A 20,336-nucleotide genomic window follows, 5' to 3' on the forward strand; every position below is an offset into this window, starting at 1 on the left:
GACCCTGATGCTGGGAAAGATTGAGGACAGGAAGGGAAGGGGATGACAGAGGTCGAGATGGTGGGATGGTGTTTGAGCAGGCTCTGGGAGACGGTGAAGGGCAGGGAAGCCTGGTGTGCTGCAGTCTGTGGGGTCGCAAAGAGCCAGACACGCCTGAGCGACTGAACAAAACCAAAGGGTATGAGATGGCATTGCTCGATGAAAGACTTGGAAAGTTAAAGTGAAAATTACAGGAGGTTATAAATCCAATGAAGGTAGCAATGAACCCAACAAAAAGTAAAGTAGTAAGTGAAAGTCCTTCATTCGTGTTCAATTCGACCCCAGGGACTGTAGCCCACCAGGCTCCTCTCTCCATGGGATTCTCCAGGCAAGAATACTGGAGTGGGTGGCCATTTCCTTCTCTAGGGGATCTTCCCAACACTGGGATCGAACCTCTGTCTCCTGCACTGCAGACAGATTTTTCACCATCTGAGCCACCAGGGAAATCTAAGAGTCTCCCTAGTTTTTAAATTTATTCTGTTTTACTCGAAGGATAATCGTTTTACGTTTTTGTGTTGGTTTCCGCCATACAACAACATGAATCAGCCGTAGGTATACGTATACCCACTCCGTGCTGAACCTATTTTTAGTTGGTTTTCTTTCTTTAAGGCAAGACACTGGTGGCTCAGTGGCAAAGAATCTGCCCGCCCAACGCAGAGGACGTATGTTCAATCCCTGGTCCGGGAAGATTGTACTTGTCACGGGGCAACCAAGCCCGTGTACTGAGCTAGGGAGCCCCAGCCACTGAGCCCGTGGGCTGCAACTACTGAAGTCCGCACGCCCTACAGCCTGTGTTTGCAACAAGAGAAGTCACCGCAATGAGAAGCTTGCATGCACACCACAGCTAAAGAGTAGCCCCCACTGGCCACAGCTAGAGAAAAGCCCACACAGCGAGGGAGACCCAGCACGGCCAAAAAATAAACAAAATTACACACATAAAAAAGACAAGGCGTCTAGCAGACTTTTAACACAGGTAACACTTTTTCCTAAGTATATAACACAGGCAATAGGATTTTATAGTTTTCCTACTGAGAATGGCAGAAACACGGTTTTATGTAGTATTAGCCTGTGAAAACAGGACAGACTTTATTTGGGGGCTAGTGCTAAAGACTCCCTGGTAGCTCAGATGGTAAAGTGTCTGCCCGCAATGCTGGAGACCTGGGTTTGATCCTTGGGTTGGGAAGATCTCCTGGAGAAGGAAATGGCAACCCACTCCAGTACTCTTGCCTGGAAAATTCCATGGATGGAGAAGCCTGGTAGGGTACAGTCCATGGGGTCACAAAGAGTCGGACACGACTGAGCCACTTCACTGGTAGTGCTAAAGAACCCACCTGCCAAAGCAGGCGGCAGGAGATAGGGGACCTGGGTTTGATCCCTGAGTTGGGAAGATCCCCTGGAGGAGGAGGAAATGACAACCCACTCCAGCGTTCTTGCCTGGAGAATCCCACAGACAGAGGAGCCTGGTGGGCTACAGTCCATGGGGTCGCAGAGAGTCAGACACGACTGAGCAACTAACACTTTCACTTTTTGATGATCCAGTGGTTAATACTTCATGCTCCTCCCAATGCAGGGGGCCCAGGTTCAATCCCTGGTCTGGGAACTAGATCCCATATGCCTCAACTAAGAGTTGGCACGACACAACTAAAGATTCCACATGCTGCAACTGAGACCTGATGCAGCCACATAAATAAATACATTAAAAAAAAAACTTGTTTAAAAGGCATCAATATTTTAAATAGGTAAAACCTGAAAGAACTGTTATTTCATCAAAGTCACAATTGCATCATACTGATAATTTACAGGGTCAAAGATGTCTCACTCATTCTATTTATCATTAGATAAATAGATATCTAATGATAGATATCAGCACACACCCCTGTGTGCTGAGGCGACTTATCACAGCACACAGCATGCAAAAATAATTGTACCTTTTCCCAAAGTAGAATGAGAATGTATAATAATCTCTATTCCTATACGGTCAAGTACAGACTTACGAACCACCCAGTGAATGATGCTAAGCAGAAATCTTACACATGGGCTTATTTGAGAGCAAAACCTGGATCGTGTTTCATGAGAAAAAAGGACGGTCAAAGGCCCAGGTACCTGGAGAAGGAAATGGCAGCCCACTCCAGTATTCTTGCCTGGAGAAATCCCATGGACGGAGGAGCCTGGTGGGCTCCAGTCTCTGGGGTCACAAAGAGTCGGAGACAACTTAGCGACAACCACAAAATACCAGCTACATAGCTTCTTCCCTTTCAGATAAGCTTCTTCCTGAGTTTTTGGAGTCTTGTGCAATTTGGGACTCATTCACTATTCCCCTGTCAAAACCAACCAGACCTTGAGGTTTCCTCCCCATTTAGAACGCCTACATTGCTGTCTCTTGGCTCGAAGACCATTTCTTATATTGTCTTCACAAGAAGGCTAATTGGTGTTGGCAGAGGAGGGAGTAGGAACTGTGGTTTATAACCTAACCCACTCCGGCAGTCAGGATTTTAGCTTTCTGTAAGCTAAAAAGACCAGGGCATCAAACCTGGGTCTCCTGCATTGCAGGCAGATGCTTTATCGTCTGAGCCACCAGTGAAGCCCTAAATTCCCCCTGGCCATCTGTTTTACGTGTCGTGATATGCATGTTTGCACAAGGCTCTAGTTCATCTTGCTTCCCTCTCTGGGTCCACAAGTCTGTTCTCTATGTCTGCGTCTCCATCGCTGCCCTGCAAATAGCTTCTGTCTTATGAATGAGCTACTGGTGTGAAATGACAAGTCCCTCCACGTCTGGGATGGGAGATGCTAGGTGAATTCTCTCAATGGGACCATAACCACAGGAAGACACGCACCCCTGAGCCAGGACAAGTGAGTGAGAGCTGCCCTCACCCCAACCTTTCCCTCCAACCCTCTCTTTCCCGGGACCCCGACAGACACAAGGACACACTCTTGGGAGGAAGTGCAGAGGACGAAAACACGCAAGTATGGTTTTGCCTTCCTTTGGCAAGTGCCAGAGAAAATTCTTCCCCGGGCCCCGGAACGATTACCAGAGGGGAGGGTTGCATTCTTTGACGGCAGACGAAAATTAAAAAGTGCTGACTCCAGTGGGTCTGTACAAACCCAAGCTCCCCACGGAGACGGGTGGGTTGAACTGGGGTTTTGCGCCAGATTCCTGGGGTGAAATCCTGACACCCTCCCCCCAAGGTCCTAAGGATGTGACTATATTTGGAGGTCAGGATGCAGACACACACCTAGGGATGACCACGTGAGGACTCGGGGAGCAGACGGCCACCTACACGCCCAGCAGAGAGTCCAGCCCTGCCCACACCTGGCTCTCAGATTCCATATAGATGCATAAATATTCGATATTTCTTTTTTTTATTGGAGGATGATTACAAGGCTGTGTTATTTTCAGCTGGACAACACGAATCAGCTATGACTGTACACAGATCCCCTCCCTCTTGAGCCTTCCTCCCACCCCCCACCCACTCCTCTGGGTCATCACAGAGCCCCGAGCTGAGCTCCCTGGGCTGGAGAGCAGCTTCCCATTAGCTGTCTGTTTCACACAGTGGTGTGTCTACATCAGTGCTACTCTCTAAGATCGCCCCCTCCTCATTTTTTTTTTTTTAATAATTATTTTATTGGAGTGGAGTTGCTTTACCACGCTGGGTGAGTTTCTGCTGTACAGCGAAGTGAATCGGCTCCACGTATACATACGTCTCCTCTTATTTCGGATTTCCTCCCCATTGAGGTGACCACAGAGCCCTGGGGAGAGTCCCCCGTGCTGTTCAGCAGGTCACTTCCCACCCGTCATCTATTTAACCCACAGTATCAGTGTCGAGTATGTGTCCAGAACAACCTCCCATGTATCCCACCCACTCCCTTCCCCGCTGGGGTCTGTACGTCTGGTCTCTACGTCTAGGGTGTCTCTATTTCTACTCTGAAGACAGGTTCCTCTGCGCCACCTTCATCGACAACTCTGCTTTTCCACTCTTTTGTTTGCGTTTGTGTGACGTGGTACCTCACCGTGCTTTTTTATCTGCATTGCTCTGACGACCACACCTACTGAATATCTTATCGTGTGTTTCGGGGCGTCCCTGGTGGCTCAGACGGTAAAGCGTCTGCCTGCAATGCGGGAGACCCGGGTTCCACCCCTGGGTCGGGAAGATCCCCTGGAGGAGGAAATGGCGACCCCACTCCAGGACTCTTGCCTGGAAAATTCCATGGATGGAGGAGCCTGGTGGGCTACAGTCCAGGGGGTCGCAAAGAGTGAGACACGACCGAGTGACTTCACTTCCACGTATCCATCGGCCACGCGCACACCTTTGCACAAACACCGATTGGGCATCCTTTGCCCGTTTTTAAAAATTGGGTTGTTTTTGTTTCGGTGTTGTTCCCTTGGAGAAGTTCTTTACATATTGTAGATAGGAATATCTTATTAGATCCACGGTTTGCAAATATTTTGCCCCAATTCTGGGAGTTGTCTTTCCCCCTCTTGAGTGTCTTTTGATGCACAAAAATTTCTAGTTTGGGTGCAGTCCTTTTTATTTATTTATTTATCTATTTTTCTTCTGTTGCCTTTGCTTTAGCGTCATGGGCTTCCCTGGTGGCTCAGACGGTAAAGAGTCTGCCTGCAATGCAGGGGACTCTGGTTTGATCCCTGGGTCGGGAAGATCCCCTGGAGAAGGGAATGGCTACCACTCTAGTATTCTTGCCCAGAGAATCCCATGGACAGAGGAGCCTGGCGGGATACAGTCCAGGGGTCACAAAGAGTCGGACACAACTGAGCAACTAATGCATGCCTGCATTAGTGTCATAGCCAGGAAATTACTGTTAAGTTTCTGAAAACACTTCTTTTTTTATTGAAAGCTAATGTGTGAAGAACTGGAAAAGACCCTGATGCTGGGAAAGATTGATGGCAGGAGGAGAAGGGGACGACAGAGGACGAGATGGTTGGATGGCATCACTGACTCGATGGATAGGAGTTTGAGGAAGCTCCGGGAGCTGGTGAAGGACAGGGAGGCCTGGTGTGCTGCAGTCCATGGGGTCGCAGGGCGTCGGACACGACTGAGCGACTGAACTGAACTGAGCTGAATGTGCACCCCGAGGGGAAAACGTAAGCTCTGGTGGGATGTCTCTCTCCCCAGGAATCCCTGGGTCCGATCAACTGCCCAGACATCCAGGTGTTACAGCACTGTTCACCCTTCCTTAGCTGTGCTACAGCTCAAAGCCAAGAAACAGCGTCCCCCAGGAGGCAGCAAGACCCGCCGATTTTGGCAGATGCACCAGCGGTCACCGTTGCCCCTTCCTCCACTCCCCAGGAAAGGACTTGACGGGCGACCTTCTAACAATAGACTCACTGCACTTACCATCGGCCAAGCACGACAAATGCTCCCAGCGTCAGTTTGGGAAACTTCTCTGAGTGTTTTTTGTTCTTAATCTTTCCAAGTTTTTTCTTTTTCCAGAGAAATGACTAACTCTGGACTGCCAGCGAGACCCTCTTTGTCGCTCCAACACGTTATCTTAAAAGAGGATGCTTTTGGCAAAAACAACATTTTCCGACAGGATACGTTTTTTTCCCCCCTCTAGCCGGTGATATTTGGAGATTTTACAAGGACGATGTGAACGCCCCCGGAGAGGGTTTTTGGATACAAAGGCGGTAGATAAGAGCGATAAAGGATGTAAGATTGCCTCCCAAGTTTCTGCAGACACCACAGGCTTTAGACTTAGCAGCGCTCTGCCTGCCTTTTCCAGACCCTGTTACGTCACCTCCCCTGGAAGGGCTGGGACGCAGCTGTCTGCCCAGAGGCGCAGAGCGGAGAGCAAACCTCCAAGATGATAAATCTCCAGGCTTACAGTGTCTGATACCTGAGCTGTCTGCCCGCACCATCCGTCCCAGGCAAGGACGCATTCCCGCCTCGTGACTTTCAGGGACTCTGTTTCCGTGGAGACGCGGGTCAACTTAAAAAGGACGCAAGAGGTGAGAGTTCACTTTTTGCTGTCGGTGTTGTTCAGTCGCTCAGTCGTGTCCGACCCTTTGCGACTCCACGGACAGCAACACGCCAGGCTTCCCTGTCCTTCACTTCCTCCCAGAGTTTGCTCAGACTCTTGTCTATTGAGTCGGTGATGCCATCCAAGCACCTCATCCTCTGCCAACACTCTTCTCCTCTTGCCTTCAATCGTTCCCTGCATCGGGGTCTTGTCCAATGAGTTGGTTCTTTGCCATCAGGTGTTAGGGGCAAAATGAGGGCTGAGACAGCACCTCACATAGCTCTGAGACTGCTCTGCGGGGGAAGGTCGGTATATACCTGATTTTGGCGAAGGGGGAGTTCACGCAATCAAACAATTTTTGTAGGAAGTTTCTGTGGGTCTTCTGAAATTCCTGCTAGTCACAAGGAGTCATCACCATGAATGATTTTAGTGTTTTTCTAGATGTGAGGCGATACAAGAATTGGGCTCATGAAATCAGCTCCTGAAAAATATCTAACTATCTGAAGACCTCTCCTGCCCGTTTTTCCAGGAGCAGAAATGCCTTATTTCTGCTGTCCACCCTCAACTCCTTTCAGGGGGTGCTTAAGGTCAGCAGCTGCAGCAGCACTTGATTTAATCTTTGTAGAGGTGGATGGCAAGTGTCAGTTTGCAGCTGACACAGGGAACTCTAACACAGCCATCCACGGTAGCCATAACTGACCAGGACCTACACTCGAAATAATGGTCACCATGATGTATCTTTTCCTTACTTGTGGATCTGAATTGCATTACCCCGAAATACGCCCCTGCCAGGAGGTGGTTTTGTTGCTCAGTCATGTAGGACTCTTGCGACCTCATGGACTGCAACCTACGAGGCTCCTCTGTCCATGGGATTCTCCAGGCAAGAATACTGGAGTGGGTTGCCATTCCCTTCTCCAGGGGATCTTCCCCACCCAGGAACTGAACCTGAGGCTCCTGCATTGCAGGCAGATTCCTTCCCAACTGAGACAGCAGGGAAGCCCTGATACAAAGCTATGTTATCTGTGGGACAGAGCTACCCATTGCGAACTTCAGAAACATTCACAACGTTAAGAGTTGAGAGCTATGATTCACTTGGCGGGAACTTTTAGGACTCTAAGCCTGGGAGGCAGCATCTCAAATGGCCCTGAGAAAACTGCTCCAAGGAGGCCAGGGGAGGAATCAGATTATACACAAGTTTTGCAAGAAAGGGCAGGTAGTCTGAACATCAAACGATTATTGTTAACCGAAGGAAGATCAGATATCTCCAGTTAGGGAACTGAGTGCTTTTCTGTGCACAGGAAGAGGCAAGGGTCTGGGCTCGATGGAATCATTCCCTTGATCTGTATCACAGCTACCGAGGAGCTTCCGGGAGGCTCAGTGGTAAAGAATCCGCCTGCCAGTGTAGGAAACACAAAAGACATGGGTTAAGTCCCTGGGTTCGGAAGATCCACTGGAGGAGGAAGTGGCAACCTTCTCCAGGATTCTTGCCTGGAGAGTCCCATGGACAGAGGAGGCTGGCGGGCTACAGTCTGTGGGGTCACAAAGAGTGGTCACAAGAGCTGATGACTCAGTCCAGTTTAGTCGCTCAGTCGTGTCCGACTCTTTGCGACCCCATGGACTGCAGCACGCCAGGCCTCCCTGTCCATCACCAACTCCCTGAGTCCACGCAAACTCATGCCCATCGAGTCGGTGATGCCATCCAACCATCTCATCCTCTGTCGCCCCCTTCTCCTCCTGCCTTCAATCTTTCCCGGCATCAGGGTCTTTTCCAATGAGTCAGCTCTTTGCATGAGGTGGCCAAAGTACTGGAGTTTCAGCTTCAACACCAGTCCTTCCAATGAACACCCAGGACTGATCTATTTAGGAGGGACTGGTTGGATCTCCTGGCAGTCCAAGGGACTCTCAAGAGTCTTCTCAAGCACCACGGTTCAAAAGCATCAATTCTGATGACTGTGACACCCTTTCTTTAGTGATACAGCAGGAAATATTCCATTTCATACCATGGATCTCCTGGTTCTGAGTTTAAGCAAATGTAACATTTAGAAGGGCATAGAATCTGTTCCTTATCTTTCTCAGAGGTCACTGTGAGATATAGCACGATGGTGCATAGATGCGATGAATTTGGGCTTCAACATTCTCTGTATCTGCGTGTGTTTATGAGATAGCATTCATTTCAGATGAGATTAAAAAGCATGCATATGGAGATATCCAGTGCCATCTTAATGCCCTGGAGAGAAACTCGTTGTCAATACCAATCTCATAATATTTATAGATGACAAGCATTGCTGTGGATATGTTTATTGCATGAAGTTTCAGATACACTCTCTAGGCAATGAAACAAGTTTTCATTTATCTCTCAGACATTAATCTGGGTAAACATTTTTTTTTTCTTCTGGGAAATATGTTTGAAGGTGTGGAGTAACTCAGGATTTATGTTAACATAAACCTTTCACGCTGTCCTTTCAAAGGTCGCTGTTGTCAATGTAAAAACAAATGCCGGTGAGATGTGATGTGAGCTTCACAAATCAGGGACATTTTAATGAGCTGATTCATTTCCTTGTTATCTGGAACGGCATTGGGGGAGTGGAAAAGAATGCAGAGAAAATGGAGGTGAGAAGGAGACTGCTTTTTGAACTTTTTATCTTGCATTGGGGTGTAACTGATTAACAATGCTGTGGTATGTTCAGGGGGCAGCAAAGGGATTCAGCCATACCTGTACATGTATCCATTCTCCCCCAAACTCCCCTCTGATCCAGGCTACCACACGATATTGAGCAGAGTTCCCTGTGCTGTCCAGCAGGTCCTTGCTGGTTCTCCATGTTAAAGACAGCAGTGTGTCCACGTCCATCCCAGATCCCCTGACCATCCCTTCCCCCATCCTTCCCCCATGTCAACATAAGTTCATTCTCTAAGTCTGTGCATCTGTTTCTGTTTTGTAAGTTAATTTGCATCATGTCGTTTTAGATTCCATATATAAGGGATGTCAGACCATATTTCTCCTTCAGAAGACACGACACTGTTTTCAAGGATACAGAGAGACAGGTAAACGTACTTATGTTCATGAACACATATATGGATAAAGTTATGCAGTGACACACGGCTGCCTACACTGACACACCAGTACATGTGCAGACGTGCATTCATTCAGAGACAGGCAGAAGCACATGCACGTATACAGAGGCACACAAATGCGTGTACACACAGGCTTACACACAAACCTAAACACATGCATGCATACAAACACACATGCACCCAAATACACGTGCATGCACACACACACATTCAAAAACACACACATACAGACAACCAGGCACACAAAGGTGAAAGACGGTACCCAGGTCAGAACCAAATAGGGGATGTGGCAGAAGGGGCCCGTGGCTGGCACTGCCTGGGACAAAGAACCAGGAGACAAGCAGGCTGCAGCCTGCAGTGCAGGAGACCCGGGTCCGATCCCTGGGTGGGGAAGATCCCCTGGAGAGGAAATGGCAACTCACCCCAGTATTCTTGCCTGGAGAATCCCATGGACAGAGGAGTCCGGTGGGCTACAATCCACGGGGTCGCAAAGAGTCGGACACGACCGAGCGACTAACGCTTCACTTTTTACTGGCTTGGCAGGAGGCTTTGCAGAGACTCTGAGTGTCTCTGACTCCCATGTCTGGGGTGGGTGTCTGCGCCCGCCTCCAGGAGCAAGGGAAAGCTCCCAGGAACATGTGTAGGCTGTGCTTTTCATTCTTCAGCGTTTGCTGTTGCCCAGAGGCCCAGTGCGTGTGTGTCTCACCTGTTTCCTCTGTGTGGGTGCTGGGGTGGATGACGATCTGTGATTAATCCCACCCGCCTAGACCCGGTCAGTCTTCCACCCGCTGCTCTCGTGGGTGTGAGCGCTGTGCTCACCTACACAGTGGTAGCATCTAATACGATGCTCCCGGAACTGACATGTGAAAGATTAGTGGTGCAAGAGGACAGCGTCACAGAGAGAAAGGGCTCACGGACACTCGGGCGGCTGCCATTCTGCGGTGGGTGTTTAGTTCTGGAAGAACGTAACCCTACGTATCACGTGCCTCCTAGGACGCTGCATGAGCTTCGTGTTTTCACGCCTCAAATTTTAACGAGCATGGTTTCAATATATAATGCACGCGTGCCTGCAAAGGAACTAACACAGCTGCACGGGACCTAGAAAATATCTATTATCTACCTGTATCTATCTATCGTTCTAAGTACCGACTTATATCGAGCTACCTACCTATCAATCCATCTACCTACCAATAATATCTACCTACCTACGTACCTACCTACTGATCACATCTATCTACCTACTTACTTACCTACCTATCACATCTATCTATCTATGCTTCTATTTACCTACCTACCTATCAATCTATCTATCTACCTACCTATCACATCTATCTATGCTTCGATTTATCTACGTATCAGTCTGTCTACCTACCAATCACATGTATCTATCTGCCTAGCTACCTGTCATAACTATCTATCTATCTACCTATCACATCGATCTATCCTTCTATTTACTTACCTACCTATCACACCTATCTACCTACCTATCATACCTACCTACCTATCACATCTATCTATGTATCTATCTTTCTACCTACCTACCTATGACATCTATCTATGTATGTACATGGAACAACAGACTGGATCCAAATCGGGAAAGGAGTACATCAAGGCTGTATATTGTCACCCTGCTTGTTTAACTTCTATGCAGAGTACATCATGTGAAATGCCGGGCTGGATGAAGCACAAGCTGGAATCAAGATTGCCAGAAGAAATAGTAATAACCTCAGATATGCAGATGACACCACCCTTATGGCATAAAGCGAAGAAGAACTAAAGAGCCTCTTGATGAAAGTGAAAGAGGACAGTGAAAAAGCTGGCTTAAAACTCAACATTCAGAAAACTAAGATCATGGCATCTGGTCCCATCACTTCATGGCAAATAGATGGGGAAACAGTGGAAACAGCGACAGACTTCATTTTCTTGGGCTCCAAAATCACTGCAGATGGTGATTGCAGCCATGAAATTCAAAGACGCTTGCTCCTTGGAAGAAAAGCTATGAACAAGCTAGACAGCATATTAAAAAGCAGAGATATTACTTTGCTAACAAAAGCCTGTCTAGTCAAAGCTATGGTTTTTCCAGTGGTCATGTATGGATGTGCGAGTTGGACTATAAAGAAAGCTGAGCGCCAAAGAATTGATGCTTTTGAACTGTGGTGTTGGAAAAGACCCTTGAGAGTCCCTTGGACTGCAAGGAGATCCAACAAGTCCATCCTAAAGGAGATCAGCCCTGAATATTCATTGGAAGGACTGATGCTGAAGCTGAAACTCCAATCCTATGGCCACCTGATGCAAAGAGCTGACTCACTGGAAAAGACCCCAATGCTGGGAAAGATTGAAGGCGGGAGGTGAAGGGGACGACAGAGGATGAGACGGTTGGATGGCATCACCGACTCGATGGATGTGAGTTTGAGTAAACTCCGGGAGTTGGTGATGGACAGGGAGGCCTGGCGTGCTGCAGTCCACGGGGTCGCAAAGAGTCAGACACGACTGAGCGACTGAACTGAACTGATGTATGTATCTATCTTTCTATCTACCTACCTATGACATACATGTATGAATCTATCCTTCTATCTACCTACCTACCTATTGCATCTATCTATGTATCTATCTTTCTATCTGCTTACCTACCTATGTATCTACCTACCTATGGATGGATGGATAGATTATATGGAGAGAGAGAGAAGAAAGGTAAATAGATCGAGGTAGGTAGATAGATACTTACATAACAGATGGATGGTAGATAAATGATGTATACATATCTATCATCTAAGTGTCTACCTACCTACCTCTATCTATCCACCTATCTTCTCTCTCTCTCCATAGAATCTATCCATCCATCCATCCATTAATCTGTTTTTCACCCATTTGTCTATCTATCCATTCATCCATGTCTATGTATCTATATATCTATCCATCCTTCGTTTCTCTTTCTCCACCCATTCAGATATCCATCTATTCATCTACCTGGTCATCTATCTATCCATCAATACCTATCTGTCTAGTAATATCATCTATACACTTATCGTCTCTATTATCTTTCTGTTCATCTATTTAGCTATTCCTAACATGTATGTATAAGCTATATCTGTCTCTCTACTTCATCTATCATCTACCTATGTCTATCATCTATATAATTATTTGCCCATCATCCGTCTCGGATATCATCTTTTCATTATTTATCATCTATTAAGGATTTATCATATATCTGGGCTTTGCTGCTAGGTCAGTTGGTAAAGAATCTGCCTGCAAGGCGGGAGACCCGGGTTCGATCCCTGGGTTGGGAAGATCCCCTGGAGAAGGGAAAGGCTACCCACTCCAGGATTCTGGCCTGGAGAATCCCATGGACAGAGGAGCCTGGCGGGCTATACTCCATGGGGTCCCAGAGAGTCATACAGGACTTAGCGAGTAAACAACAAGAACAAAAGCATCAAGCTGACTACAACGCAACATATCTGATGAGTACACGCCTCCCTGAACCCCCAGCTGTTTTTCGTATTACATCTGTCTGTGACACACACCTGGGACACCATTCAGGACCAAAGAGTCTGGAAAAAAGTGACCTCCTCTGCGTGTGCAGGAAAGGAATGCTTCCCATGTAGGAGGTGACGAGTCTGTGATTTACATCTTCAAGCTACCACCATCTTTGGAACAAACAACTATATTTAAACCAATGCATGCAGGAAAAAAAATACATGTTAAAATATACATCTAAGAGCTATGGAGAAACAATGCCCGATTGTCACGACTTCTGGTTCATACCCACCTCACGTAATTCCTCTCACAATTGCAGGAAGGAAACTCAGCTTTAGAATTTCCCTGGGAGCACAGGAGTGACTTTAGAATAAAACTGCTTTAAAGTCCTCTGACAGGAGCGAGTTAAGAACCATGCTTTTTACTCTCTAGGAAAATAATTTTTGATTCAGGATACACAAAAGTAACCAGTTTGACTTTTACGAATCAGCATCCGAGTGCTCTCCTAACAGAAAGACTTCCAAGAAAACCCCTATTTTCTGATCTGCATTTTCTTTCCCTACAGGAAACTTTTCTTGGAAGTTCCTCGTCGGACACTTTAGAATCTTTGGGTTGACACTGAGCTAGTAGGGTTCATCTGGGGACCCTTGGACTTCCCATAAAGAGGGGTCTCCAGGCTTTCATGTGTAAAGCATTCCTGCCAGACCTTAAGTGTGAGTCTACTCCCAATTTCGTCTTTATTATGGCATCACTGACTCAATGGACATGAGTTTGAGTGAACTCCAGGAGTTGGTGATGGACAGGGAGGCCTGGCGTGCTGCAGTCCACGGGGTCGCAAAGAGTCGGATGCGACTGAGCAACTGAACTGAACTGATGTGATGTGGGACAGCTGGAGTAACTTCTGAATGTGAGGTCGTCACAATGTCTAATTTCCTAATTTCTCCCTGTCCAGTTGCATCCAAAAAGTTGTGATGGGCTTCGCTGCAGCTGAAATTCAAATCTTCCACCTCTAGTGAAGTGAAGTGAAAGTCACTCAGTCGTGTCCGACTCTTTGCAACCCCACGGACCATACAGTCCATGGAATCCTCCAGGCCAGAATACTGGAGTGGGTAGCCTTTCCCTTCTCCACTGGATCCTCCCAACCCAGGGATCGAACCCAGGGCTCCCGCATGGCAGGCGGATCGTTTATCAGCTGAGCCACCAGGGATGCACACTCCACCTCTAGCGTGTTCCCTTAATGTTCATCAGACTGCCAAATTTTCTTTTCCCTGGTGGTGTTGATAACAAGCAGAGAAGTGACCCTACTCAAAAATCGTAATGTGGGCTTCCCCGCTGGTTCAGTAGACAGAAATCCACCCGTTGACGCACAAGATGTGGGTTCGAGCCCTGGTCCAGGAAGATCCCACCTGCCTCGCAGCAACTGAGTCCGTGCCCCACAACTATTCAGCCTCTGCCCTGGGGCTTGGGAGTGGCAACTCCTGAAGCCCATGCGACCTATAGTCCAAGCCCCACAACAAGAGAGACCATCCCAACGAGAAGCCTGCCCACCTAAACGAAAAAAAGCCCCCGCAGACAGCAGCGAACACCCAGCACAGGCAAAAATAAATAAATTAAAATATTAAAAACAAAATCATACCGTGTAAAGTCTTCATGGGCAGAACCAAGGGGCTATGTGATCTGCCACCTGACTTGTCAAGCTCCCTGAAGGACTGTGTGGAAGAAATGAGTCACTCCCTCACCTTTGGACTGTGCTCCTTTCGCGGAGCAGAAAGCATCCTGCTCTCAGTACGGTTCAAGCATCCATGCAATCTTCCCGTTTCCTACAGAGGTGCTGTGTGCACTGAGTCCTGTCCAACTCTTTGCGACCCCACGGACTGCAGCCCGCAGGCTCCTCTGTCCATGGGCTCTCCCAGGCACGAACACCGGAGTGGGCTGTCACTCCCTTCTCCAGGGGATCTTCCCGACCCAGGGATCGAAGCTGTGTCTCTTGACTCTCTCTGCATTGGCAGGTGGGTTCTTTACCACTAACACCATCTGGGAAGCCCCTCAGAGCCCATTTCCATTGTTACTCAACTGCTGCCCACAAGCAGCGCGTTCACTTGTATGCACGAGGTGATCACACAGTATTTGTGCAATCGATGTGCTGAATTCCAAGCCCTGTCTTACCTGATGAATGAATCCATTTCACATTCACCCAAGGAGCTGACATCATAATCAGTTAAGAGTTCTCGGGTTCATTTCATTTTTTTCCATCTTTTTTTTTCCCCAGCCCTCCAAACTCAATGGAACAGTCCCTCATCTTGGGAAAAATTGAAGGTAGGAAGAGAAGGGGATGACAGAGGATGAGAGGGTGGGATGGCATCACTGACTCAACACACACGAGTGTGAGCAAACTCCGAGAGATGGTGAAGGGCAGGGAAGCTTGGTGGGTGTTGCAGTCCACGGGGTTGCAAAAAGTCGGACACGACTCAGCAACTGAACAATGATGACAAGGAGAAAGTTAACTTTATTTTCTTTGGACGACTTCTCTCTCTCGTTTTCCTGGTTGTCAGCAGCCAACATATTCTGTTCTCTGAAATAGTCACAACTCCCTTCCCCTTTGGGAGTGGGCAAGTGCATTCATAGCTATGTTCCCAGGTTCACCGTCTCTCCTATTTCAGCATCGTTTTTTTCTGGTTCACGAACACCGCTTAGCAACAGTGACAAGTTCGGTTCAACATTCCAATCTGTTTTAATAATCCTTTCTGACTTTTCTCAAGTAAGCAAGAGATGGTTAAGTGCTTCCAGACCTGGGAATGTGCTCTGCTGGGAATATCTTAAGGAGAAATGTTGAATATTCTTGGGTTTTTCCCTGAAATCCAGCTCATGGTCTCTCGTGGAGGCTGGGTATGCTTACTGGAAAAGAATACGAGGCACAGCTGACCAGAGCAGCTTGCTCCCTGAGCTATTTCATCGTCATCTCTGGCAAAAGAGCAACTGATGCGTGTCAAGGTGACTTCTAACTAGCCACTGGCAAGATCCAATCTCTCTGGGGTTTTTTTTTGGGGGGGGGATGCCCCCATTTTCTTGCCTTAAAACTTTGTAAATCAAGTGACACATATATACCCATGGCTGACTCATGTCAATGTACGGCAACAACCACTACCATACTGTAAAGTAATTAGCCTCCAATTAAAATAAACAAATTAACTAAGAAACAAAAAACTTTGTAAATCAAGTGAATTTTGGTCTTCTCTTCTGGTCTGTTTCTTCTGCTCATTCTGTAACCTTGCCCCTTTTGGGGAAAAGTTCTTTTTTTTTTTCCTCCAGCTTTCATTAACTGGGCTTAGACATAATAATAAAATTAAACCACATCCACTTTCTGCCACGTATCCCAAAACAAGATTTTCTTCTTTCACAGTTGTAGTCAACTGCCTCACAGTTACACATATAATGTACAATTAGAAAACCACCGTAGCTGAACAGAAAATGAAAATGCTCCAGGCTCCTTCTTTTAGCTAAAAACAAAAAATAACTCTTACGTAAAATATCTGCTGGTAAATTAAGACCAGGTTTCATATTATTTTGGTTGATTCTAAGTCAGAGGCCGTAAGTCAAATTCTGAAAACTTATATCCCTTCTCCGAAATTTCTGCTGACCTCTAAAATTCCTCATCCTAAGTCTAAGAAGTTGTAAAATAGTCTACAGAAAATTGCAATGTATCCATTTTGATTCCCAGCACAGAATACTTGAACAAACTCAATTCGACAGGTCAGAAGTTCCTCATGTATTTTTCTAGTCTCTGAAATTCTATTTCCATATCACTTTTCTTAGAGAAGCAATTCAGTGACTTACATTTCCTCATAAGAGAAATCCACTCCAATTAGCATTTCTTTCCTTGTTTTTGGCAGAGACACATAGCATGTGGGATCTTCGTTCCCTGACCACGGACTGAACCCATGTTGAATGCAGTGGAAGCCCAGAGTCCCAACCACTGGACCCCCAAGGAAGTCCACACTCATCCTAATTAACAAGACTGTGAGTGCAGCCATGAGATTAAAAGACGCCTGCTCCTTGGAAGAAAAGCTATGACCAACCTAGACAGCATATTAAAAAGCAGAGACATCATTTTGCCAACAAAGATGTCTAGTCAAAGTTATGGTTTTTTACAGTAGTCATGTACGGATGTGAGAGTTGGACCACAAAGAAGGCTGAGTGCCAAAGAATTGATGCTTTTGAACCGTGGTGCTGGAGCAGACTCTTGAGAGTCCCTGGGACTGCAAGGACATCAAACCTCGCAGTCCTAAAGGAAATCAATCCTAGATATTCATGAAGGACTGATGCTGAAGCTGAAGCCCCGATATTTTGGCCACCTGATGCAAAGAGCCAACTCATCAGAAAAGCCTCTGATACTGGGCAAGATTGAAGGCGGGAGGAGAAGGGGACGACAGAGGATGAGATGGTTGGATGGCATCACCGACTCAATGGACATGAGTTTGAGCAAGCTCCGGGAGTTGGTGATGGACAGGGAGGCCTGGCGTGCTGCAGTCCATGGGGTCGCAAAGAGTTAGACATGACTGAGTGACTGAACTACAGCAACACCCAGAAGGATAAGTCAAAACCAACGAGCCTGCGGAATCCCGTACACATTTCCAGTTCCACTGGTGCATTTCACAGATTGATGTACCTTTTTTTTTTGGCGGGGCAGGTGGGGGCGGCAGTCCAGTAAGGCGATTGTTTTTACAAGAGCAGCGAGACTACAGTATCTCAAGTAAAAAGTGTCAAATGCAGAAGAGTCAAGGTCTTGTCGACTGGATGAAAGATCTGCACCCGCTGTGACCGTCCTAAACAGAGGAATGGATTGGTGGGGGTAGGAAATCCAGAAATTGCTTTTAGGCTACTGCCTGTAGCTGTGTTAGGAAACAAGGAAACGTGTCCATTGATTTGTTCCAGACATGTCCTCGGACGTACCACACAGTTCGGTCTCCCGCCCCCCAGCTGAGTCAGAACTCCGGAATATCTCTATTTGTCCACCTAAGGATGTTGACCACAAACGCGAGATCTCGCTGTGCAAAGGAATTTCCAGGAGGGCACATCGCATCCATGTCAGAAGGAATGCAAAACAAGACGAAAGCGGACCCAGAGAGATCCTGGGAGCTGCCACCAGCTGGTTTCGATTTGGGGCTGTGTGTTTATTTTCGGCATGGAACGTGTCATTTTCCAAGGGGCTGGCGGGTGCAGCATTTTCATTTGGGCGACCCTTTCTCTAACGGGCAACATTCCAGCTGGCGTTCCCAAGACTGCGTCCCAGGGTTGCATGAAAATAAAATGAGAGCAGGAAAACTCCGTCTCCCAAGTCTCTTCGGAGCCTTGCAAAAATCCTTCTGAAAGGATCCCACGTGTTCCAGGGTGGCTAAGGTATATCATTTGAAAAGGCCCTGATGATGGGAATGATTGACGGAGGGAGGAGAAGGGGACGACAGAGGATGAGATGGTTGGATGGCATCACCGACTCGATGGACATGAGTTTGGGTAAACTCCGGGAGTCGGTGATGGACAGGGAGGCCTGCGTGCTGCAGTCCATGGGGTCGCAAAGAGTCGGACATGACTGAGCGACGAACTGAACTGAACTGAACTGAAATATATCAGGCTCTTGCAGGAGGGTGAGTGAGCCTGGAGGAATCCCATTTCCCCCTCACCCAGCCCAGAGCCTACGCAGTATGTCAAGTCCCTTAGATTCCATGGAGTGGTCAAAAAGTCAACTGACTCAAAATAAAGATGACTTTATTCAGTTGATACTGTGAAGTGTCAGTCACTTCAGTTGTGTACAACTCTGAGACCCCATGGACTGTAGCCCACCAGGCTCCTCTGTCCCTGGGACTCTCCAGGCAAGAACACTGGAGTGGGTTGCCATGCCCTCCTCCCGGGGACCTTCCCGACCCAGCGATCAACTTTCCCAATCTTCATCTCTAAAGTCTCTTGCATTGGCAAGCAGGCTCTTTACCAGCTGGGAAGCCCTACCAATGATGAGAACTTAACATAAATAAAAACAAAAAACCCACAACGTTTCTGGTTCTTAATTTTCTCCTCTGAGTCAGACCATCTCCAAAGCTCCTTTCCAGTCTAGAGACACATGACTACCATTGTAACCCTGAAGAGTAGAACGTGCACTTCTCCGGTGGTTCAGTGCATAAGAATCTGCCTGCCAGTGTAGGGGACACAAGTTCGATCCCTGGTCCGGGAAGATCCCACATGCCGTGTGGCAACTAAGCCCATGTGCCACAAGTACTGAAGTCTGAGCTCTAGAGCCCGTGATCCTCAACGAGAGAAGCCCATGCACCCCAACTGGAGGAGCCCCCACTTCCTGCAATGAACAGCCAGCGCACCCAAAAAGTCATTAGGTAAAGAAAACAACGTTCTTTGGTGACCCAATGCGAAGAGCTGACTCACTGGAAAAGACCCTGATGCTGGGAAAGATTGACGGAAGGAGGAGAAGGGGACGACAGAGGATGAGATGGTTGGATGGCATCACCGACTCGATGGACATGAGTTTGAGTAAACTCCGAGAGTTGGTGATGGACAGGGAGGCCTGGCGTGCTGCAGTCCACGGGGTCGCAAAGAGTCGGACGCGACTGAGCAACTGAACTGAAGAAAAAAATAAAAGGGTAGAAAAATAGACACATTTTCTTTATCATGTTTTTCTCCCCTTTTGCCATTTTTAAACTTTTGACATTTAAGTTATTAACATTATTGTTATTTTAATTTATTATTAATAAATATTATATTTATTTTAATTAAGTTATTAAAAGTTATTAAGATTCAAACGGTGTTGCAAGAATTCTGTAAAGCAATTATCCTTCAATTAAAAAAATAAATTAATAAGAGGTGTTGCAAAAATAGTGGAAGGAGGTCTCTCTCATATGTTTTTAGTATTTTAACACGTATGAGGGGAACATTTACTAATACGCAAATTATTCAGATTAGCTGACTTGGCACATTAACTGCCCTTGGAATCACTTCCTCATTTCCTTTGTATTTCTTCCCCTAAAACTCCTATAACTGTTTTCTAAATTATAGGTAATTTATAATATGATATTAGTTTCATGTGTAAACAGAGTGATTCAAAATTCTGTAGTCTTTACTCCATTTGTTTTTATTGTGAAATACTGTGTTCCCTGTGCTGTATAGTATATCCTTGTAGCCTATCTATTTCACACAGAACATTGTATCTGTCCATCTCCTCCCCCATCTGGCCCCACTCCCCTTCCTCTCCCCACTGGGAACCACTAGCTTGTTCAATCTGTGAGTCCGCTTCTTTTTTTGTTATAGTCACTAGTCTGTATTGCTTTTTAGATTCCACATTTAAGCGATATCATATAATATTTGTCTTTCTCTGGCTTCACTTAGGAATCGGTCACCTCTAGGTCCATCCACGTTGCTGCAAATGGCATTATTTCATTGTTTTTGCGAGGCTGAATAGTATCCCATTCTCTATATGTATCATATCATCCTTATCCATTCCTCCACTGATGCGTATTTAGGTTGCTTCCACGTTCTGCCAATTGTGAATAGTGCTACGATGAATGCTGGGCTGTACGTGTCCTTTTTGAATGAAGAGTTTTGTCTGGATATATGCCCAAGAGGGGGACTGCATGATAAAAACGTCCATCAAAATTAAAAGACGCCTGCTCCTTGGAAGCAAAGCTATGACAAACCTAGACAGTGCGTTGGAAAGCAGAGACATCATTTGCTGACATAGCTCCACACAAACCTATGGCTAATTGTATCCAGTGGTCTGG

At 46.8% G+C, this 20,336-nt stretch overlaps 1 protein-coding gene across 1 annotated transcript in view; it reads right to left on the reverse strand.

The window, feature by feature from the left end:
- The window catches only part of LOC145537809 (matrix-remodeling-associated protein 5-like), a 103,780-nt gene that overhangs the window by 50,516 nt on the left and 32,928 nt on the right, over nucleotides 1-20,336 (reverse strand). The gene's annotated exons all lie outside the window — the stretch shown is intronic.

The sequence above is a fragment of the Giraffa tippelskirchi genome, chromosome Y (genome assembly GCF_054371585.1).
Source record: "Giraffa tippelskirchi isolate mGirTip1 chromosome Y, T2T-mGirTip1v1.2.pri, whole genome shotgun sequence".
Classification (NCBI taxonomy): domain Eukaryota; kingdom Metazoa; phylum Chordata; class Mammalia; order Artiodactyla; family Giraffidae; genus Giraffa; species Giraffa tippelskirchi.